At 41.0% G+C, this 24,686-nt stretch overlaps 1 protein-coding gene across 1 annotated transcript in view; it reads left to right on the top strand.

Annotated features, from left to right (window-relative positions):
- Nucleotides 1-24,686, top strand: part of ATP8A2 (ATPase phospholipid transporting 8A2) — a 507,110-nt gene that overhangs the window by 248,421 nt on the left and 234,003 nt on the right. The window lies entirely within an intron of this gene.

Here is a 24,686-nt window from a genome sequence, read left to right as displayed (position 1 = left end):
CTAGGAAACTAATAAAAGGGGAGATGGTATCATGAAGGAGAAATTCTTGCATAATTCCAGCAGAGTGGTGGATGCTCTGGTCACAGGGAAGGAAGCACAAAGAATGAGCTTGAGGGTGTGGAGGAGGTAAGATGAATTGCTCCCATTGTGGGTGGTCACAAAATCTGGGCACATAGCTTCACTTTTCATATGGAATTTACAGTCACATTTTTCATTTGTAATGGTAGATGTTGCATCAGGTTCTGGCATATGTTGGACTGGAAAAACTTAAAGAAATATTAGACAAATGTGTCTTGAAGTGTCAAGCAGCACCATTGAAAGAGTTCTGCAGTGATTTGTTCTACAGCTTTCAACAAGTTGATCAATTTCATCCACTTCACCTGTTGCTGAGTTTTCCTTAACCTTAGCAAGAATGCTAATTAGTTATGAAAATCTATATTGATGAATGAGGTGAAGGCCCTCTGAGGAACATGCATACTGTCAGTTAACAGTTGATTTATTCATTGATGGAATGTCCTTGGAAAGAGTGTTTCAGGTTATAAGGAAAGTATTTTGAAATGCCGTAGGATGTAAGTTAATCTTGTGACTACATCTATTACTTATGAAAGAAAAAATATATACTGTCTTTTAGTATAGCAGAATCATTTAAAGCCATTAATTATCTTCTATGGTGGATCTGGTTTAGTAATTTTTACAAACTCACATCTTGCAATATGTGCCTTGATCCTGTAAGAGGGAAGAGACTGAAATCCATTTATCCTAAGTATGAATTTTCTTAAACAGTTTGCCCAATTCTTTCCAGTTTCTCAGCTTATAAACCAATATGAATGCAGATTTTGTTTAAACCTGAAACTGTAGGTAGAGTATTTTTTCTGCATTCTTTTCTGCTTCATCACCAGTAAAATAAATTGTGGTACTTGCCTTCATCCTCTTGCTTGCTCTTTCCTCCCTCCCCTATGTGTGCATGTCACTCTCTGTGAGGTTCATACTACCCAAATATGCAGGTTTATGGGGTCAGAGATGCTACTGGGAAATGGCAGCTGTACGTGTTTTTGCACATTTCATTTAGAATGCACTTTCCTTAGCCCTTTCAAAAGGACTAAGATGGGGGAGTGGAGAACTTAATTTTCATACACGTGGTTCCATATTTTGAGATTGTGAGATTTAGTTACATCAGTGATATTAATAATTAAGAAGTAATTGGCTGATAGATAGATTGAGACTCAAGATGGCACTATCTATTCTAGCTCCGCTATGTCCATATTATGTGACCTTGGTTAGAAATCTCAAAAGCCACTGTGGCAAGAGTAACCTGCCTCAGACAATGTTTATAATAAAAAGCTCCTTACGAGGGAGGCATGCTGTGAGATTCAAGTGCATGCATCCAGAGAGAAATACTGGAGTTTTCTTATCTTTGCTAATTAGACACAGGTTACATCTTCAGAGGAAAGGACCTTAGATATATTTTCAGAGGACATGTCTCCATGTCCTGCAAATAAAAAAAGGAAAATTTTAAGTCAGAGAAAGACAAATACTGTGTAATTTCACTTATATGTGGAATCTAAAAAAGCCAAACTAATAGAAACAGAGTAGAATGGTGGTTACCAGGGGCTGGGAGGTGGGGAGAAGGGGAGATGTTGGTCAGAGAGTTCAAACTTGCAGTTAGAAGATGAGTAAGTTCTGGGGATCTAATGTGCAGCATAGTGATTATAGGTAATAATATTGTGTTATATACTTGAAAGCTGCTAAAAGCGTAGGTCTTAAATGTTGTCTCCGCAAAAAAGAAATGGCAATTAAGTGACATGATGCAGGTGTTAGCTGTGTTATGGTGGCAATCATTTTGCAATATGTAAGTCTTTCAAATCAACACATTGTACACCTTAAGCTTATACAATGTTGTATGTCAGGTATTTCTCAGTAAAGCTGAGGGGGAAAGAGGTAAATTAACACCTTTTGAGAGAACTGCAGTGATTTTTATGGTTGTGTTACATGATTGAGAGGAGTATGTAGGAGAACACTACAGCAGGGACCCACCTGTTTGGATTTGGCTTTGGAATTATAGGGATTAGGTGGGAGTGCTGATGGGATATAATTCACTTTCCCGCTTGTTTTCCTGAGGCTAATATGACAAGCCATGTGCATTATGCTGCAAGCCGACTGATGTCAGTGGGAAGTGACATGCTCAGTGACGGGGAGCCAGCCTAGAATTTAAAGTCGGTTGTACAGTTAACTCTATTTATATCCTGTTTTGGTTCCAAAAACTGGACATGAGATGCTTGCATCTGATTGGGCATGATTTTCAGGATTATCTCATGAGGACTCAGAATATTTCGTTTGCTTGGTCTAAGTCCATCTATGCTCTGGACTATATATCCTGCTCTGTCACTGAGCATGGAATTTTACTGGTGACTGGGGATGCTCTGTAGTGTTTACATGTAGACTAAATATGAATTCAGCCAAGATACAAAAACAGGGTAATATTAAGGAATGAAATGAATATTGCATGAATGAAATAAGTGCCAGTGTTAATTTCTAATGCTAGTAGAACTTTTATTGGCTTATTCTTGTTTTAAATGAGTGTTTTTAAGCAAACAAATAAAAATACCTGAATTTAATCCTCTAGTTCAATTTCCTAGGAATGCAAAATTTTTTTTTTTTGGTGGCAAAAAAGATATTTTAGTAAAAGAGAACTGGTATAAGAAATGTCTGCATTTGACAGAAAGCTAAGCATGAGGCTGACTAAATCCTGCCATGTTTGTGCCCTGTATTATTTTCACCATACTCTGGATATCTTTTGGGGCTGACTTCTCATTTTTCTACAGAGAGCCTTTGTTAAAATGCTATGCAATACCCAAGAAATCCTCCATTGCAAATAATGCTTTTCAGAAAAGACTTTAAAATCTACATAATGTAATTCATAGTAATCATTTTTCCAGCTGAAATTGGCATGCTTAATGACGTTCTCAATGAACTAATGGTAAAGCCAACTCAACACTCAAAACCTAAAAACAAACAAAAACTCCAGTGATAACCAAGAAGGCTTGTTGAGAGCCTTCAGGCTGTCTGTAGGAATTAGTACACCGACATGAACCTAAAGCAGGCTGGAGGACACGGTGTGGGCATCGCATTGGTTATTTAACTTGGGCAAGGAGAAGAGCGACTCTAGCACATAGACAAAGTTCCTTAGGGTGAAGGTCTTAAAAGAATTTGAATTTGAACTTGGAAGGACTTTTAATGGTCCTTTTTGTACATGTAATGGTGTCTTTTTGTGGGAAAATATTTGAGGTCACTCTGTATATTCTAGGTGTTCAAATATTTGTGCAGTTGCATTCTAGTTAGGAAAACATTACCCCAGGTTGAGTCTATTATGTTCCTGCTCATCTGTTGGTGATCTGATGATTGGGTCCTGAGAGGAAACTTTCCCAGCACATTCTCTCCCCTGGACAGACGTCACGTATGCCTCAACAACGACAATAGCAGCAAAGCATTCCCTCAATAGCTAAAAATCTGACAACTCTAGCTGAGGAGTGTTTAGTGAGAAGTGCATGTAAGACTGAACTGTGTAAACAGGTTCGAGTGAAAGCCTATTTCTACAACCAGCGTCAAAATCAGTGTGGAATAATTCATAGGTATTTCTTAATTTTATTATACTTTAAACACTGTGATGTCATCTCCAGCTTTTCTGCCTGTGCTTTCAAAATACCGTAGTGGCCAGAACCTTTAGATAGGGTGCGTTTAGCTCCATTTGGGGGAATCCCGGGCCCATAGAGGATCCTGTCCACTCTCTGCATGTTCCTCTCCTTCCTCTGTAGAATGAGACCCTTCCTCCTTGTATATCCTGATCTCACCCAAGAGTTTTTCAATTTTTTAACAAGGGAGGATTCACCATCTTTGAAAAGATTTAGAATAGGAAATTTTTATTTTCAGTACACACATAAGAAATCAGAAATAGGGATCAGGAGAAACCTGTATCCACCTCATCTGCAGCCCATTTCTTTTATCCGTTTGTAGTAATAAGGGGTGAGAGCCCAGCAGAGCCGGAGGGCTTGAGCAGGAAGACTCGCCTATATGCCCATGCTCTCTGGGCTCATGTATCTTCCTAAGAGGGACAGAATTGTGGGGAGGTCAGTACAAGAGTCAGTTTTCAGTTTTGCATTCCCAAATATTTGTGGTCTTTCCACATAAGAGTTTAAAAATATAAAGGGATTCAGTCTAAATTTTTTGGCAGATGTAGTAAAGGGTATCACAATGTCCTCCACATACCAGAGAACTCTTGCGGAACAGTCTCTGCCTTAGGGCTGCTTGTGAAGGACCCGTGTGATACAGTGAGATCGGTGTACAAACAGAGGAGGTGCGGCTCTGCGGATCGTCCAGCATAGACGAGTAGAGACTGTGTGGGGAGGCATGGAAAATGGTAGAGTTGAAAGATACGTGCTTGATATACACTATTCCATTTAATCTTAAAATCCTAAGGCACAGATCGTCATCCCTATTTTGCAGATTAGGAAAGAGTAGTAGTGAGTAGCCCAAAAACACAGCAATAAATTTTGAAATAATATTGAATTACCTACGAAATGTTCCTTGGGGATGTAAATTAGCAAATTTCGACTTTTCAGTAAGCTGACATTTTTAGCTAGCTTTGTTCAGATATTTTTCTACAAGTATATAAATTAGTTTTGTTTTATTACAAACAAATTCATTGTGTTTTTAAAAATTGATTCAGTTAATCATTCAGAAACTCTTTGAGGGTTAATTACTAACATATTTGTAGTTCATTCTGATTTGGGAGTCAGTTTTGTTTATATTCCAATTTTTTAAAAAATTAAGTACAGATACATTTGTACAATATTTGTTTTAGCTTTGTGTTTTCAAAACAGTGTATATAGATAGTATTGACCATTACGAATGGGCTCAATAGTTTAAGAAAATTTCACTCATAGTAGAAAAATTATTTTTTGTTGAAAGGAGGTGATGAGATTCTCCCCATGCTGTTTCGTGTTGACAGTCTTTCAGCAAACTGGTCAGAGTTCTGCCAAACTTTTTGAAGATTCTTTAGAATTGACCTGATTTTTCTCCTCGCTACGCATCTGAATTTTCTTAAGCTTTTGGAACGTTTTTCTGTTTTAAATGTTCTATAAACTCTTTGGTTCGACCATTGAATGAAATGTTATGACATTTAGGGGAGGAATCCTGTAAGCATTAATCAATGTGAGATATTTGTTGCTTTTTCGTTCGACCCCATCCAGCTTTCATCGTGAGACACAGCATCCCGGGGCATCGGCCGCTTGTTTAGTTGTTGAGTACAGAACGCGGTTTGATCTCTTTCTTGGGCTTTCAGTACTGGTAAATTAATCAAAAGAAGTTACTGCTCTGCTGGGCATTAGCATGGGTTTAGATGTTTCTGCTTCAGGGCCTGTTCATCAACTAAAATGCTTTTAAGCCCCAGATGGAGAGTAAACAGTGTCGCTGCGGCCGCTTTGAGGGGAGCATTACTTGTGACCCGCTTACATTTGGGAAGGGGCCTGTTTGTATTAGCAGTTATTCTGGTTTGGGTTATAGCATTTTCAAAATGTTTGTTCTCCTCTTTTTATTTAAATGCTTTTAGTATTTGTGAAGAGCCACACGCACCATCATCACCAAATATACATACCATAGGCGTTTCAATAGCAACACATGCAGATCAAAGTAAAGGAACCCTATGTCAAAATTTTTATGAAGCTTGATGTATGTATAGTAACCAAAGTTTGTCATTAGAGGACAGTGCAGTTATAACACCAATTGAGATATAAGTTATCAGAATAGTTCTTATTAACATGAAATTGTGGGGGTTTTTTGTCTTCCTTTAGATAGAAGTGGTCACTTTTATTGTCATTGGCACTATTTGTGCCAAGCATGGTACTAGGCACTGAGGATACAAAAGAAAATAGTCTTTGTCTTCCAGGACTTTGTCCCTTGAGGAAGACAGACACATAAATGGTCATTTCAGGGGATGGGATGAGTATTCTGATTGAGGTATTTACCAGGGGACTGTGGGGATGTAGAGGACGGCAGTTAGGCGGGTGGGGTGGAAGGAGGGCCTGAGATGGGGAGAAGCATGGATGGAGACCTCTCCCAAGGAGGAGGTGACAATGGATCTGGTCTTCAGAATGGAGTAGAAGTTAGCTGAGGGGAGAGAGGAAGCTGGGGAGTTGGAGGAGGAGATTTTGTCGGGAGAAGCATCAGGGCAGCAGGAATGTAGGGGATGGGGGATGCAGACAGCATAGTTTTGGATCTATGCAATGTCAGAGAGGGATGCAGAGTCAGGAAAGGAGCAGCGTTAGGCAGTGGATGGTCAGGAAACTTCTTGTTTTTTTTTAAGAGATTTATTGTAATTTAATATAGTGATCTGAGTTCAGCAAAATAAAGGGGAGATTATGTATTTGAAATATTAGTATAATTTGCAGCCCAAATGCAAAAGAGACTTAAACCAAAGAAAAAATAAAACTAGACATACACAGGAAAACAGACAATTACAGATATAAAATATAATACTCTCCTCAGAGTCCATTACTATTATATGTTTTTAACAATTTAGTTGTGGTATAATTGATATACAATCACTTCACATATTTAATGTGTACAATCGGACGAGCTGGGATGTTTGCAGACGCCTGTGAAACCGTCACTACAATCAGAGTAATAGACATGTCCATCACCTCCAAAAGCGTGATCAGGAGCCTCCTGAATGTTGATCTACTAAGCATAGACTTGTTCCTGGAGGAAAGAAACAGTGCTTCAGAAAGAGTGCAGTGTTCAGATTGGCCTTGTGAGCAGAGCAAGGCTGCAGTGTAGACAAAGGAAGGGAGGGTAGCAAACCCACTGTATTTGTTCATATTTTCTTTAAAGATGAAAAGGAAATTAAAACAGGAAGCTCTGGTCCTTCTTGAAAAGAATGAATTACTTACCGTAGCTGTGATACAGTCTGCCCTCCATGTCCCCGGCTTCTGCATCTGCAGATTCAACCAGCTGCGGATGGAAAGGCCCGCGATGGTTGTGTCTGTACTGAACATATGCAGACTTTTTTTCTTGTCATTATTCCCTAAACAATCTAGTATAACAACTATTTACAGAGCATTTACATTGTACTATGTATTATAAGTAATCTAGAGGTGATTTAAAGTATATGGGAGGATGTACGTAGGTTATATGCAAAACCGCCATTTGATACAAGGGGCTTGAGCATCCATGGATTTTGGTATCTGCAGGGGCCTGGAACCAATCCCCTGTGGCCACCGAGGGATGATTGTATTGTCTCCTTAGTTTCTGATCATTGACATCCCAGTTTACTTTAAAAATAATGATTTGCATGTGACGAACTCTTACTTATATATATAAAATTTCTAGTTTGAAAGACTTGCTTGGGAAAGAAATAGAAGTCCTTTTGGGATTATGTTGATAGTTCAGTAAAGGAACATAGTAGCAGTGTATCCATTTCTAAAGCCTGAGAATTTGTTGTTCTATTTATTCAGGGTCTAAAATTGAAGTGAGTTTTTTGACTGCATCACAGTGTATTGGAAAACTGATGGAGGGCTCAGGAGCGTTAAGTACAAGGGTGCCGGTGAGCCCGCGGCCGGTACTGCTGTCTTCAGAGTATAAATGCCACATTTTCCTGGTGAAATTTAGCTTACTATGTAAATGTGATTTATTTGGTGAGTTTTCTGATTCTTCTACGACCTACTCTGTGGTTATTTGAAGGTAACTAAGATAACCTCCCACATCCTTGGCTTATTTGGAATTCACCCTCATCTACAAATGTAAGAAATCCTTCCTATAAGGAGAAGGATAGAGGCACAGTGCAAAGAAACATCAGCATCTTGTTTTCCAGGACTTTTTCCATGCGCTTTGTATTTGGGACGTTCAGTTATGTCTATATGAGACTATAAATATCTTATAATGTAGTAAACTCAAATGGCTACAACCTAGGGCCTAGGTGGTCATAAAAGGCTTTAAAGAGAAAATGGAATTGTATGAGGCCTTGAAGGGTATTTAATCAGCTTTTGCTTTTAAGAACATATTTGCTTTTTCATTACAAAAGTAATAGATGTTAATGATGTGAAACAGAGAACAAAATGAAGGAACAATATACCTAGATCCACTCTATTCAGAGAGAACCACTTTCCAAGTTATTTTTTCCTGGAGTTTCTTCTCTGCCTGTATGTGTGTGTGTGTGTGTGTGTGTGTGTGTGTATTTAGTACATGTAGCCTTGTCACTTGCTCTCTTCATTCAACAGCACATGTAAACATACGTCCAGGTTCCATGTGGTCACAGTTTAGATCTACAGCACTCTCAGCACTGTGTGACTTGTGAACAGTGCTCTCAGGGCTGTGCTCACACCTGTGACCTTGCCTGCTTATCCATTTACCTTCTTAGCATAAATTCCTGGAGTTAAGTTGCCTGTTCAGAAGTTACATGTAGTTATATATATATGTCCATCAGTAGTATATTGGAGTGCTTATTTACTCACACATCAACATTATGTATTTTTATTCTGTTTAGTCTTTGCCCAACTCTGTTCAAATGGTTCCCTCCACCTGAACTGCTCTTTCTTGGCTCTGGCCCACTGTCTCTGTCCATTCTTTCAGAACTAGCTCAGAGAAAGGCTGCTGTGATTTCTTTCTAACTCTTCTTCTCTTTACTCACCACCCTCCACTGTGTGTTTGGCTGAACTGTTATGTTTCGACAGTCTTCACTTTCCACCTGGCTGGAGTGCTGTATAAACAGGTCTTATCTCTCTTATTGGAGCCTGGATTACTGGGGGCAGGGATGGGGCCTGGGTCACTATGGGGTCTTTGGACTCCCCCCATGGTACTCTTTACCAAGCTGGGCCTTAAACTCATTTGCCGAGAGAAGGGACAGGCCAGGCTGGGTGGAGTAGTGGGCGTGGGGCACCACTGTTCAGAGAAATGCTAGCCCAACCAGCCGCAGCATGTATAAGAACACTGTATGAGCAAAAAACGCAGGTAAATCTAGGAAGTGACATCACAAATAGGCCTGGATGATGCAAATTGGGAGCCTGCAAACCAAGTGATAACACTCACAGGGGGGGGTCCCACAGCTGCCTACACACATTTATAAAACCATTTCTAGCTTATTCACCCACCCAGGTCAGCGCTGATTCATGTGATTGTTGGCCAGACGCTCTGGGTTGTGTGGTTATTCGCTTCCCCTTCCCTTTGTTGAATACAATACTCTGCCTTTTTTACAGACTGGAGCAGTGTGTAGCTGTAAACGTGGAGGCTCTCATTCTGGTGCTAGGTCAGTCCACAAATATTATCTGAGTGCCAGCCATGTGCCAGGTGTTGAGATGAATGTTGGGGTTATGTTGTGAAACAGGGAACGTGATGCAGGCCTTCATGGGGGCATCACAGAGGGAACACGACCCTCAGCGTAGAGGGATGGCCCTCCATGTCTGTGAGGTCATTTCCCGGTTTCTCTCTTAGAAACATGCTGTCATTAGAACTGGCAGCCCCATGTGAGTCGTGTGCCTGCTCTGGAGTGAAGCATCTCCCTGACTGTGTGAAAGGTCCCCTTTGCCCCTGTCGTTGGTGAGTGGGTGTGCACGCAGAAGAGAAACGCCACCTGCATCAAAACTTAGCCCCCAGAGTTAGGAAAAGTCTATTTCCTTAGTTAACATAGCATCTGGAGGAAATAGGAAATGGCTATTTTCTAATTACCATTATAGTGAATTAAGCCAACATTTGAGTCTATTTTACACTCCTTCGTTCACTGGAGGACTTGACAGGAAATTGCTCCCCTTGCATTCAGCATGTCTGTGTGACTATTCAAGAGCTTAGGCGCCCTGCAGATCCCATCAGACACAGTCAGGATTGACAGCCCGCCTCCTCACTGTAGCATGGAGAAGCGTTAGGCCATCTCTGCAAATCTAGGTTAATTGCCCAGTGCATTTATATTGGGTGACTAGTTCGCTGCAATCTTCGTAGTTGGATTGTTTAATATATTTTTCTTTGTTCTACTAATGACCTGAACTTCATAATGTGCTGATAAACAGTCCCAAAATGCACAAAGAGAACTGGCACAGGCTCTCTCTCGATGCCTCCTTAAACTAACTGGCCCTGCCTGCTGCTTTGCTGCTGCTCAGAATATCAGTGCGCCCGTCCAACAGAACCAGCTCATTACCACGCTGACTGCCCAGGCCCACCAGACCATTATCCTTCCAGGAAGCAATGGCCTTCTGATTGCTTCTTAGGAAAACTTCAACTTTTAAGCATTTTGAATGAAAAAAACCCTATTTGGGTTTTTTTTTTTTTTGAGCTTTTACTAATATGACTTAATGGGCTGCAGCTAGCTTCTTAGAAACCAGTCTAAACTATATTTTCAATAATTTTGAAAAATCTTTTACTTTGACTAAAAATTAATGCCTTCAATTTTAGAATTCTACTTAGAGGTTTATAGCTCAAATAAAACATGTGTTAAGTCAAGAATGTCCTGGAGAATTGTCTGATGTCAAAAAGTAGGTAGAGAGGTCTTAGCTCTTAAAATTGTTCAGATCAAATGTAAAGAACAAATTCAAATTTTTAATTTAATTTCTTTTCATAATATTTAATCATCATTTCAGAGATGAAGTGCTTTTTAGATTCTGTTATCTTTTACTATAGCAGTAGATCATCTATGATGTAACAGAATAATTAGAACAGATTTCGTTAGGATTTTAGATAAACTGAAAATGGTCATCTGTTGGAGTGGATAGTTTTGTTGTTGACTTGTTCATTGGTATTATTTTACATAGTTAGGCTTGTCTGAAATTTGTTTTATATCAATTTCTATCCATTGTCTTTAGAAAGAGTAAAACTGATTATAGTCTTCCACTTGTATTAATTGCATCCCAGTTGGGTTATTTGCTGTTTTGTTTTGCTTTTGGAGACAAGAGTAAGAGGAAAAACTACTTCTAGTGTATGATGAAGAAGAGTCGCTCTTGCATGTTTGATACTGCTTGAGAGGAGATCGTGCTTGTGGTAGCTGCACGTTTCTTGTATGTTTAATATATTCCAGTGAACAGCTGATATTGTTTTAGGGCATGAGGACAGTTCTAATCATTCAAGAAGAACTCTGATATTATTACAGTCCCAACTTCAAAGGCAAGCCTTCCTCAGTTGAGCTCCCAGCTCCACCCAAAGACAAAGCTACTGAGGGAGGTGTGCTGACAATGAGTGAGTTCGTTCTTGATTCCTCGTTTGCCCTCTGCTCCAAACCTCCATGTGTACCATTTCCCTCATAGCGTATATCAGAACTGCTGTCATTATTTCTGCAGTCTGATTCACGTAGGTAAAATTAGCAGTAGCCATTGTGTGCCAAGGACTTCATTGGGTGTAGTTTGGAAAATTAAAAACTGGAGACGTAATCTTTACCCTGCAAGAACTCGCAATCTTGTTTGTGTTTACATATATTTATGTTCAGTGTGTATGAATATTAGTGTGAATTATCATACAATTTAATGGGTTGGTGTATAAAGAAACTCTGTATAGATTTATACATGGAGACAATCCAATACAGGACTTTAAGGGAAGGGATGATAAAGTCAAGCAGGGACACATCAGCCAAAATTTTCTTCTCTGCCGGTTCTTATTCCATCTCCATCCTGAAGATCCTAAGAGGCCCTGAAGCCAGGAACTTATGGGAGAAGAACATTCCCAGGCAGGACTAACTCAGAGCCTGGATGGTGTCCTCAGTGGAGAGGTGATGAGTGGTGCTTGGGGCTTAATCGGAGTCAAGTAGAAACTAAGATAGGAGTTTTTTTTTTCTACCTTTCAAAATGCTTATCCACCTTTAACATTTATTCAGTCTCCATGACTATCTCGCGAGGCAGATGGCAATGGTGACATCCCTGAATTACAAGCAGAAAACTGGAGTCAGGGGATAAGGTAACTCTGTGAGGTTCTCACAGTGTTGGGAGTAGATCTCTTGCCCGTGTTCTCTCCTCCAGCCCATCCTGGCCTGATTGCTCAGTAGAACCACGTGAAGCTTCCAAATGGGTGTTTCCAACATAGGTGAGTGTAGCAGGGTGGTTGAGTGTGCGGTCCCTGGAGTGAGACAGCTGGGGTCAGGTCCCGTCTTGGTACTTGTTCGGTTTGTGACCTTGGGTGCACTGTGTCGACCTTTCTGAGCTTGGTTTTCTCACCCATCAGGTGGTCAGGATACTGGTACTGATTTCTCAGTTATAATGAGGATTAAATCAGCCGGTGCATGGAAGGCACTTAGCCCAGCTACTGATGAATAAACAGTGCGTGCTAAATCAACACTTGCTGCTGCTCCTGTGTGATTACTATTGTTATAGTTTCATATTTTTGCTTTCAACTTAAAAGTATAGTTTTTGAAGCTTAAGGAACGTTAGAAATCCTCATTGTTGGTCACGGAGGAGAAAAAGCAGAACCAGGGAAGTTGTCCATCTGGATAAGTGGAGGCAAGGATCCCGGTTACACCCATCTTTTGATTCCTCTCACCTGAAGAGTCCCCACTGTTCTTCCCTGTTCATTTGCTCACAGATCATCACACCTGAGTCATTTCCTCCCTTCCCCACAGCTTTAACAGTGAGCACACTACACTCGGAGAGGGAAGAGAACCAGCCCTCCAGGGCTGGGGGAGCTGTTGGAGGAAGGGTGGAATTTTCTCAGCAACCCAGAGGACCATGAAGGCTTCCCCACCTGTACGTTATTATCACCTTGGACCTCAGGTCACAGAATCTGGTTCTGGATCTTGTACAACTCTGGGTGTTGGCTCTGAGATAAAAAGAGAAAACCATGCCCTGTCACTTCATTGGGCGCAGTGCATGCTTTTATCACCTTTATAGCGCTGGAGCCCAAACGAAGGCCTGGCATGCGCTTGTCACTTTGCCTTGGAACCTGGGTCACCCTATTCTAAGCAGGTGATAGGTCATTTTTGTTACATTGCTTAAAAAAAAATTTGTAACACCAAAGGTATCACTACTTAGATTCTATCTATAGCTTATACGAGTTCAATTTAATGAGATACTATGTATCTGTGTCTGTGTAACAAAATGAAAGAGAGAGGGTGTTTACTGTACCTTTGCTTGCTATGACACTACAGTAACTTCTTCTGTCACATTCTCTTAGTTGAGGCTCAGTTTGGTTGATGACTCCCATTTTCAGCTGTGAAGTGTAATTGCAAGGTATAGGCATTTCTCGCCTTCTCCATTGTATTTCAGGACTTTTATGAGATGAGACGTAAAAGCCTTCGTCAAAAAGCTGGAGCCCTCAGTATGTGCTCCTGAGCACCTCTCCTCTAGTTCTCAAGTTTCTGGGCTGGAACTTTATTTGTTCTAAACTCCCCTCTGGTACCAGCCCTAAGCCAAGTGGTTGTGTATCTAGCTCACTCTGGTCTTGATCTCCTTTCCAAGCTCAGTGTTAGGCTCTCTGCCCTGCGGGCAGTGTGATCCCGCTCACTCATCTGTTGCAGCTGCCGGCAGAGGTGGATGTGGCAGGTGTTGGCTGCATGGACACCACCTATCAAACTCCATAAAGGGCAAACTTGATTTTTAGGTGGTGGCTGTTACTTACAAAAGGTGGTAACCTGATAAATGTGGCTGTCCGTGTATTAATTTACTCTGAAAAGTATAGCTACCAGGTGGACTCAAAGGTTGAGACTAGGGCTTCTCTGAACAGGCACTGTAATGAACTAATACTCTTAATCTTTCATTTCTTTGATCAAAACTGCCAGATGATCATTATTCATTTAATATGGTGAGTGGGTCCTTGAGCATGAAATGGAAACAATTGTAAGTAACAAGGAGGAGAAAACTGTGTTTGAAGTCCAAAAATTATTAAAAAACGGTTAATTCAACAAACATTTGTTTGATAACTATTGTGTTTGGTGCTACGGGATTTAAAGATGAGTAAAAAAATCCGTAACACCAGGTAGCTCATAAGCTAATTATGGAGACAGCTAACTGCATTTCAGACCAGACTTTGACCTAAGAAGTGCTATTATGATGGTCTTAATCAATTAGAAGGGCAAGTTATAAATTAAGCTTTGCAGTAGATTAAGTTGACTACTATTATAATTGGCTGTTATAATTTATTTCTTCTGCAGGTGCTCAATGTCTTGGGGCTCATGTCCTCTCTTTACGCAGACCCTCATGTGGTTGATCACTATGTCCATGCTCTTCCAACCATCACCAGGACCTCCTGCCTTGTCTGCTTGATGTGTTGTTGATCTTTCTCTGTCACTCTCCAGGACTTTAGCAGATGCATAGAACCATTAGCAGTCATGTTCACGTTCTGTTTTGGGAATGGCAGAATGCTGCTGCCTTTTTTCTCCCAGTAGCCTTTATTGTTTTTAGAAGAATTTTGGGTTCACAGCAAAATTGAGGGGAAGGTGCAGAGATTTCCCATATACCTCCCGCCCCCACACATGCAGAGCCCCCCCAGTTATCAACATCCCCACCAGAGTGGTGAGTTTGTTACAGTTGATGGACCTACATTGACACATCGTGATCACCCAGAGTCCATAGTTTACATTAGGGTTCATTCTTGGCATTGTACATTCTATGGATTTGGACAAGTGTGCCTCTTTGTTTAAACAGTGTTACATATATGGTAATGAAAAAGAAAAGCGTTATCATTTCCTGCTATTGAGATCTAGAATTAGTGGCTTATTAAATACAGGCTTTAGGTTTGAGAAGGGGTATATGCTACTTGGAAGAAAGAGCTTTGTCTAACTTACCTCCGTTCCCACTCCACAAATTCCACTCTCAAAAAAAAAAAGATGCATTAATCTGTGAACTACCCCCCACCCCTCCTGCCAGGTGTGGATGCATGACATGCTGGCCACTGCGTCCCTGTGGCTCTCAGGGCTCTTGGTTGTTTGGATTAGGACTCAGGTGAAGGTCAGAGGTGGACAGGCTGCCTCACTTTTTTCCAGAGTATAAGTAGTTACAGTTTGGCTTATTTATTCGATTGGTAATCAGATGACCTTGTTCCAGGCCCAGGTGACAGGTGAACGGCAGGTCTAATTAAAATCATTCTATTAAGCATCTTGGTCATCATTAATTTTCAGTGGTGCATGAGCTCATGCTGCCTGGTCCTGAAGGAGCCATAAGCTTGGTCGGAAATGTCAAAACTCAAACACTTCTCAGCTTTCCCCTTGGTTCTGTTTCCTATTCCCACCTTCCCCACAGCAGAGCCAGGCATGCTGTTTTGAAATACTAGTGAAATTTGCAGTGGAGAACAATAAATGTATGTTAACTTCAAGACCGCAATTACTCCTGAGAGTCTTGGGGGCCTTAATAAAGCATTTCAAGGAAGCAGAGTATCAAATTAATGCTTTTTGTGCTAAAAACATTAAGGTATTTAAATGTGTTATTCTAGTCCCTGTTTCAGCCTGGGAACAGAAGGATCTAATATCTTTTATTCAAATCCCAGCCTTCCTAGACTGCTCCATTCTTTTCAGCCTGAAGTACAAACAGGAAGAAACAGACTATAACCAGTTGATTTCCGTGAACATAAAACTGTACATAATTCACAACATACAACCTATTAAATTTTTACGTAAAATGTGGCTGCCCAGATCTTAATATATTCTATATCATTTAGGGAAGATGTTAGGTTTTCAGAAGCTAGACTCCTGTCTGAGCGCCACTTTAATTGTTCTGTTTCCTGGACATGCGGTAAAATTGTCATGGACATGAGTACAGATGCATAAATTCTGAACCCCCAAGCAGGGTATACTTATTTCAAAGTGAGCCCTTTCTCAGTTGCAGAGTAAACTGATCTTGAGCAGACAGGGTGTCCTCCCTTTTTCTGAGAACCGCTCTGAAAGCCTCAGCTGCACAGGCAGCATTTATGGCTGTGGTGCAGGATCAGGTTATAAGGTTTTTGTTGGGTTAATAAAGAATATCAAGTTCCCTCACAACTCACTGCTGCGCCATGGTTGATCTCTTCTCCTCGGTGGCACAAGAGAGAGTGCTCAAAGGGCGGTGGAGGCGTCACCTGTCAGATGGTAACGAAGATCATTGATCAAGAGATTGCCTCACCCCAAATCAGTTGTTAGGGTTCCTTCCCTTTAAAATTCCTGTTTGTTGAGGAAATTTTTAGATTTTGGAATCAAGATTTAGAGGCCATGTAAAGGTGACTTCAGATGACTAGACTAGGGGACTTCAGATGACTAGAATATCTAGTCTTAAAATTATTCATGTTTAAACTCTGGGTCCTGCATCCAAGGTGGAAGTGCAGACACTAGCAAGGTTGTTTTCAAGGTCAATACTAAAAGGTAGGAGAATCAAGACTGTATTTTGTGCAGTGTGTGTGTGTATGTGTGTAACATTAAGATAATTAGTAACCCTTAAAGCTTTTTATTATTATTAAATATTGAATGAGTTAAATGAACCTTTTAAACAACAAGGAAATTATTAGTAGTACTTATTATGTTGTTACAGAGGCAAATTTATATAAAGTGTTTTTAGAAAGCTCTCACGTTCTCTCTCGCTTTCAGCCTCTCTCTCCCTCCCTCCCCGCAGCCCCACCCCTTCCCCTTTTTGGTAGAGGTGTGAAGAAGAGCTCACCTCCTGTTTTTGGAAGTTGAGTTATACCTAAAGAGTCTGTTCTGAAGCGTGAAAACAGTTAACATGTTAGTATTTTTGAAAAATGAATACTTATACCGTGTTGAAAATAATCTTTGTACTTATAGGATGCCATGGAAATTTGAAGATCTCTTCAATTTGAATTTAATATATGCCCAAATATGTGTTAAATTCCTAAAGAGACCATAGAATTGCATCACCAAGATATTAAACAAGATGATAGCACAGCTGCCTGCTGCTCACCTCACCTGGCACAAACTTGTCGCACTGTGCCCATAGCATGAATTCAAACTTCAATGTAATCAAGGGGAGACGGCCTTATGGCTGATACTGGCAAAATACAGGGAGTGTTATCAAAATATGCGTGTTTCAGCCATGCCAAAATAAGTATGCCATCAGTATATCTGGGCTCTTAGATTAGTTGCTCAACAAATCCTGTGGCCTATGGGCCTGTGTTTCACAGGGGTGGCTGGATCACATCAGGATTCCTAGTTATTTCATGCACATTTACTACCAATCATGAACTATAGGTCCATCATTTTGTTCAATCAGCAAGCTAGATGCTTATTCTACTAGGCACTGTGTTGAATAGTTATTAACAGTGTGAAAGTACCGAGGTATTCGAGATTGTGATAGGATGGGATTTTCAACTTAAGTCATTGTGAGGTGCTTAAATATAAAGACTCTGTTTGGATGATTTGCTTCACCCGACATCCCTGAGACCATCTGTAAAGACTTGGTGAGCCGGTCGGTGTCTGTCAAGCCCTCAAAGTGCTTATGCAAGATGATGCACAGAGGCTAAATGTTGCCTTATAGTAGTCAAAGCATTATGATCGAAAAAGACAGGGGAAAGAAGACCAGGCTTATGTGTTAGTCTTTCCAAGGAGAGCCCTGTGTGAAGCCAAAGATTATTGCCAGCTATATGTCATTAAGAGCTGTTGCCAAAAGCCTATAATAAGCCTATAATGTTTTTAAGGATATTAGTAGAAAACAGAATCAAGACCATTGGCACGTCTGGTCAGGAAGTTTGCAAACGGTGTTCATCCCTAGACCGCAGGAAAAGTGGGGTATCTTTAACTACTTTCCATGGATAGTAAATATAGAACTTATAGAGGTGTCCAGTCATTGTGTATTGCTTTCATTCTCTCCATCTACGAGTAGAAGTAGTCTTTCACAGTTATGCACCAATAGCATGTTTCTAGGTCTGTTATTTAATGAAAGTTAATGTATTTCTGTTTAAGTAGAACTGTATTTTTTTCCTATTATTTGTAGATTTAGAGATGTAATTGGTCTTAGAATCATGATTTTGGTAGTTAGTCACCATTTATTGAATGTCCACTGTATAAATCCTTGGATTAGCATTTAGGGTAAGGTGAGGAGAGGGAAGGATGGGAAAGGAATGACAGGTGAAGGTTAGAGAGACAAACATATCACACACAATGGGTACAGTCAATTACACTGAATAAATAGAGTTTATAGAAATACATATACCTATTAAATAATTCAGGGGTTAATTCTTATAATGTTGTTAGTCCATGTTGTCCCCTTGTGGTCTGTCATCCTGTCTGCTCTTTTTTTTTTAGCTCATGCTCAGATCAGCCCTGAGCTAACATCCATGCCAATCCTACTCTTTTTGCTGAGGAAGACTGGCCCTGAGCTAACATCTATTGCCAATCCTCCTCTTTTTTTTCCCTGTTTCTCCCCAAAGCCCCAGTAGATAGTTGTATGTCATAGTTGCACATCCTTCTAGTTGCTGTATGTGGGACGCCGCCTCAGCATGGCTGAACAAGCGGTGCGTCGGTGCACGCCCGGGATCTGAACCCCGGGCCACCAGTAGCGGAGCGCGCGCGCACTTAACGGCTAAGCCACGGGCCGGCCCCCTGTCTGCTCTTTATGAGGCAGCTGGTGAGGGTAGGGAAAAAATAGTAACTTCAGTCACATGGCATTTTGTGGTAAACCCCATATTTTATAATACTGATCTAATGTGGTTTTGAAATTTTTAAGGATTGAGAGAAATCCTTCCTAAGAGGGTCTCCACAACACCTTACTCTTTAGAGGAAACGCTGGGGTAGAACAGAGCCCTTCACGGCTGAAGCAACCAAAGCTAGAAACACTCATCCTGAAAGTCTGTGCACATTGCTCATTTGACAACTAGGTACGTGGTGCTACACTCGCAAACCCGCTGTCTCGCGGATTGTTTTCTTCTCTGCAAGCACTCATGCTGCTTTTTAGAATGTGTTCCACACCAGCTCCAACCTTTGTGAGGCTGCCCCTTGGTCAGGGGCTGTATTCTGTGAAATAAAGCCTGGCCTGCTTCTTCAGTTACCGCGTCTTTCTGAGGCACCTTCTCGTATGCCTTCCACATGTGTAACAGAGCTCCTCCCTGTGTGTAAGCTTTTATTTTTATTTTTATTTTATTTTATTCTATTTATTTATTTTTTTGTGAGGAGGACCAGCCCTGAGCTAACATCTGATGCCAATCCTCCTCTTTTTTGCTGAGGAAGACCGGTCCTAGGCTAACATCTGTGCCCATCTTCCTCCACTTTATATGGGACACCGCCACAGCATGACTTAAGCGGTGTGTTGGTGCGCGCCCGGGATCCGAACCGGCGAACCCCGGGCCGCCACAGCAGAGCGCACGCACCTAAACACTTGCACCACCGTGCCAGCCCCTGTGTGTAAGTTTTTATAATGAGGGAGCACTTCGGTCTACTTTAGAGCCATTGAGTGAGTGAGTTTCAATGTCACTTCTTTGTGCCTGCACATAAGCTGGCCTGCAGCTACCCATTGGGTTCACCTAGACCCCCTCATTCCACCTGTTGCCCCATCTCCCCTACAGTCCCACATCTGCCACTGTGCTCTAGGCAGCAGCCCAAGCTGCCCCAGTTATCTGCTTTTGGAGCTTGGGGCTACAGTGAGATGCACCAGAACTGGGACAGGAGATTAAATCTGAGAGTGTCACACATTTTGGGTCAGAGCACAGATAGATGTAGGACGTTCCGGAAGGGAGTAACTGTCCAGAAGGCCTGGACAACTAGTGCTGCATAAATGCACTAGATGCATCTAAAAAAGAACACAGGTCAGAGGGGCTGTTGGTCAGCCAGCCATGGAAGCACTTATTAACAGATATGTAGGATAATTTAATTATTTTTAGATTTTTAGACTTATATGTTAGGTGTTTGTGTATCTACAAACTCTATATGAGATTTAAAAAAATGTTTTAAATTTTCAGTCAGGTAATGCTGCTTTAAGAAATAAGGTATAATTTATTTCAATTTTTTCAATCAAAGAAAATCTCTTTTGTAAGGTTATTATCTTTAAGTTAACAGGAAAATGGAAAATTTCACAAATGAAATCATATTTGTTGGTTTCTGCATCATAAAAAAAAAACAACTTATGAAGTCCTATATAGCTTGTTTTGGTTAGTAGTTTTCCCTCTCACCCTCTTACGTGAGACACTCAGATTGGAAGATGATTTTAAATGAAATTCCAACCCGAGTTTGTACTTACTAGTTTGAATTTAAAAGCAAAGAAGAACCCACATATGCAAAGCATGAAGTAAGGGGATGAGATTCAGTGTTTCTGCTACCTAATTGTTAACTGTCTCTGTGTGCAAGTTGTACGTGTATCTTGTGCTATGGAAAGGTGAGCCTAGCTAATGACAACATCTGAGCAAGAGAGAACTTGTGACCTTGTCTAGGCCAGTGCTGGGTTGCTTCAGTGTGGTCCACAGACAAGCAGCATTGACATGACCTGGGAGTTTGTTAAAACGCACATTCTCGGGTCCCATCCTGGACTTCCTGAATCAGAATCTGTGTTTTTACAGGCTCTCTAGGTGATTCTGATGCTCACTTAAAATTTGAGATTCTGATGTAGGCCAGTGGTCTTCACACTTCCTCTTTAGTTGTAAGGACTGTCTATAGGGAATAAAGAAGTTTGGAAGTCCACTTAGTGAAAGTATGTAGTGAATCTAGTTAATAGTAGGTATAGTGGCTCTGGGTGAAGTTCCCTTGGGTGCCCTGGGTGGGGTTTCTTGTAACTCCCCTGGCTCAGCTGAGCTCAATTACGAATCAGTGGTGGAGGTCCAGCCCCACTGACAAACCAAGCAGCTGAGCTCTGAGAGGGGCAGGGATTCGTTTAAGTTTGCTCAGGTGATACTACAATTCAGAATTTAGAAACTCGCTCTGACACCGGGCATTGGTAGATCAGATAAGTTAATACATGATCATTAATTCTATAAAAGGAGTTACCAAAGGTTTTACCTAAGTGTTATATTTGAAATAACTTTAGAAAGTGAGTTTTTAAATTTCAGGAACACATATTCCATAAAATGAGATACTCCAGGATACTGAATTTTTTTTGTCTCAGAAGGAAAACTTATTTTTTATTTTAGAATCTGTTGTGTTAGTCAAAAAAAGTGGGTAGAAGATCTCTCAGTTGATTGAAGATTTTTTATTTTATATTTTATTCATAATGCATCAAAATAAGTTATAGAAGTGTCCCAAGCACCTGGGTTGGCTCAGATGTGGTCTGGAGTTCTTATTTTACAGGTTGAATGTATTTTATGCTGGGAATCCTTATTAAGTGTTGCATGTGATTCCAGGTCACAAATTAAGATTAAAAAAGAGCTGGTTTGTGCTTCATGGTAACTTGGCATACTAAAATGCTGTGTATGGCTGAAGCGTAATGGTACCTATTCAATTCTATAAAAATTGGCTGTGTGAGGGCCGGCCCCGTGGCTTAGCGGTTAAGTGCACGTGCTCCACTACTGGCAGCCCAGGTTCAGATCCTGGGCGCGCACCGACGCACCGCTTGTCCGGGCCATGCTAAGGCCGCATCCCACATACAGCAACTAGAAGGATGTGCAACTATGACATACAACTATCTACTGGGGCTTTGGGGGAAAAAAAAAGGAGGAGGATTGGCAATAGATGTTAGCTCAGAGCCGGTCTTCCTCAGCAAAAAGAGGAGGATTAGCATGGATGTTAGCTCAGGGCTGATCTTCCTCACAAAAAATAATTAGCTGTGTGACATGTTTTGAAACCCTAGTGTGTGCTAAAATTATGTTTTCTCAAGGCATTATGGCTGAGGGCATAATAATCTTCATGAGAATTTCATGCTTCTCATGCTTCAAGTATGAAGACCACTGGCCTACATCAGAGTGTCAAATTTTAGGTGAGCATCCGAATCACCTAGAGAGCTTCATGCTTCTAACACTGAGATACGACTTGGTTTATATGCCCCAGTCAGGTTTTCTCTTTATTTTTGCTTTTTGGGAAAAGGCAGCTGTTGGACTTGCATACATTTTACTTTAAGCCATCAGAATCATGACTTGATTCGACTTACTGAGATCCAAAACCCAGAGTGGCAAACGAAGTGAGTATATGTGACTTGCTTATTGTCTTGTGTTGGTTGGCCTACTGCTCAACATCCTGACAGAAAAGCGGTGACCTTAAGCTCAAAGCAAACCTTGGGTCTATGTAGCAGCTTCCCTATTCCACCCCCACAACCCTTCCCGCCTCCCACAGCACATGTCCATTTGGCCGAGCTTTCTGCCCCACAGGCTCCCCTTCTGCCCCGTGGGCCTCCTTTCTCTCCAGACCACTTCAGGGCAGCTGATCAAGAGGCCAACTTGCTTGATTATTTGGGTGGCGTATAGAATCTCAAGGAGTTGCAGCCTAAGGCCAGCCTAGTACTGCCTAGGTGTCTGTTCCATCTCGTGTGATGTCTTCGTGGATGCAGAAGAGTTTGAGATTAAATGATGGCGCCATTAGGTCAAGTTGCACTTCAGTGGGTGAATAATTGTTCTTGAAGAGTGATTAATGTGGTCATGGAGAGAAATTATGAACGCAGAGATTCCCACGTTCTCTGGATTCACAATACCCTAGTGTCACAGTAATTCCTTTGCAAAGCCCTTAGGCCAAAAGAAAAGCCAAACAGTTTCTAACTATTAAAGAAGTAAGATCAAGCAATTTAAGAAGTATTATGTCCTAACAATTTAGCAGACATCTGAAACAATAATGCACATAAATGGAAAGAAATAATACTTATTTTCTTTCATCCTTAACCACAGTCACTTACCAATGGTATGGTATGGTACACCTGTCGAGCACTGCACAACTTCTCAAACCTTGGAGTGAGAGTGAATGCTGCCTCCCTCACTTCCTAGTCCACGTTGATTTTTCACGAGATATTTACTTTTTATCATGGCAGCCATGAAAACTCAGCTTCACAAAAGGTATATCATGAAAAGGAATGTAGTGTGATCTCATGTCAAAACTGAGCCACTTTAAGCTGCTATTTTGTACCACTACTCGAAAGATGTTGCTTTATTTCCCTTGAAAATTTACAGTTTCCCACTATAGCACCCCAGGATACTCACATACACAGTTTGGGAACCATGGGTCAGAAGGCATGCAATTCTCAGATATGTCCAAATTTTTTTTCCCCAATGATTGAGGTTGCTGGTGGGGTAGGAGGTAACATTCATTTCACACTTGCTAATTTATACAGTGGTTTCGCATAAATCACAACCATCTCATGAGGTGGGTGGTTCTCATTTTCCTCATTTCATTGATGAAAGGACAAGAACTCATAGAACTCATAGAAAACATCATGCTCAGTTATTTGACTTTGAATCCTATGTTGTTTTCTCCTTATCACATTTGATCTCTCTTTCTACTGAGTTCAAAAATGAAATGGGGGGGGGGGGGCCGGCCCAGTGGTGTAGTGGTTAAGTTCACAGGCGCTGCTTCAGTGGCCCGGGGTTCGCAGGTTTGGATCCCAGGCATGGATCTACACACCATCAAGCCATGCTGTAGCAGGCATCCCATGTATAAAGTAGGAAGGAAGATGGGCACGGATGTTAGCCCAGGGCCAATCTTCTTCAGCAAAAAGAGGAGGATTGGCAACAGATGTTAGCTCAGGGCTAATCTTCCTCACAAAAAACAAAACAAAACAAAAAAAAATGAAATGGGGAATCACACTTGTGTAGCAAATTAGAATTGTGAGCTGTGTCTGTCAATCAGAAGTTTAATGAGAAAGCGGAATGTAAAGACCAGCCCTTGGCTCCAAGTAGCAGGTGCACAAACTTGGAGGGAATAGATATAGCTGATATCCCTGTATGTTAAAATTGCTTACGTTTAGGCGACTGGAAGCTGAGTCACTGAGTGACTGGAAGCTCAATGATAAATAATGTAAAGATTCCAATAATTTCATTTTAGGCTGTATTAAAGTAAGTTTACCATCAGCTACCAGGGAGGTGGTGATTCTGCTCTTAGCTGTCTAGAAGATCATACTTGGAAGCTACTTTAAGTTCTGAAGCACACCTATTAAATAATGGCTGAAGGACCTGAGACTATTCAGCCAGCAGAAACTGAGCTAAATTTAGGAGAAATGATGTGACAGGGGTCCTTATATTTCAGCCTTCCTAGTAATTGGAAGAACAGTTATACTTGTTCTAGTCTAACCCAGAGGACAAAATTAGTGCTTTCAAGTATGCTTATCAACAACAAAAAAGTAATAATAAGTTTTAGTGGTTGCAATTGCCCGAGGAGGCAGTCAATTCCCATCATTGAAAATCCCTGGGAAATGGTAAAAGAAATATTAGATCATACAACATGGCTCCTAAAGCCCTTTCAACCCTTAGATTCTGTTTTTCTAACTTGCTAATTTTCATTTCTTTGTAACTGAGCAAAGGCTTTCAGAGAACCTGTGCTTTAAATTCAGCTACTGTCTCACCAAACATTTCTTTCTAGGGCTGGTAAAATTCAATGTAAGGCAAAATTTAAGTTTTCTGTTGGAAACAGGTATTTTTGTGGGTTGGAGGCCATTTGAGAGGTCATAGTTCTACTGAGAAAGTCTTTGAGTGTCCATTCTAGTTTATAAGTACAGTACAGGCCGTATGCGAGTGTGGCCAGTATACATACCTCTGGGAAACCCAGAAATGTCTTTTACTCTGTGTGTGTGTGTGTGTGTGTGTTTTAGTCATTCAGGAGTCTACCTGTAAATTTCCCAAATCAAATATCAGCTCACCAATTCAGAATTTAGAATAAATCAGTCTTGAGGGACTGGTAGTTTCATCATGTTGTATTG

This window comes from Ceratotherium simum, chromosome 10 (assembly GCF_057802395.1).
Source record: "Ceratotherium simum simum isolate JZ-2026a chromosome 10, ASM5780239v1, whole genome shotgun sequence".
In the NCBI taxonomy this organism is placed as follows: domain Eukaryota; kingdom Metazoa; phylum Chordata; class Mammalia; order Perissodactyla; family Rhinocerotidae; genus Ceratotherium; species Ceratotherium simum.
This window is presented reverse-complemented; position numbering and strand designations above follow the sequence as displayed.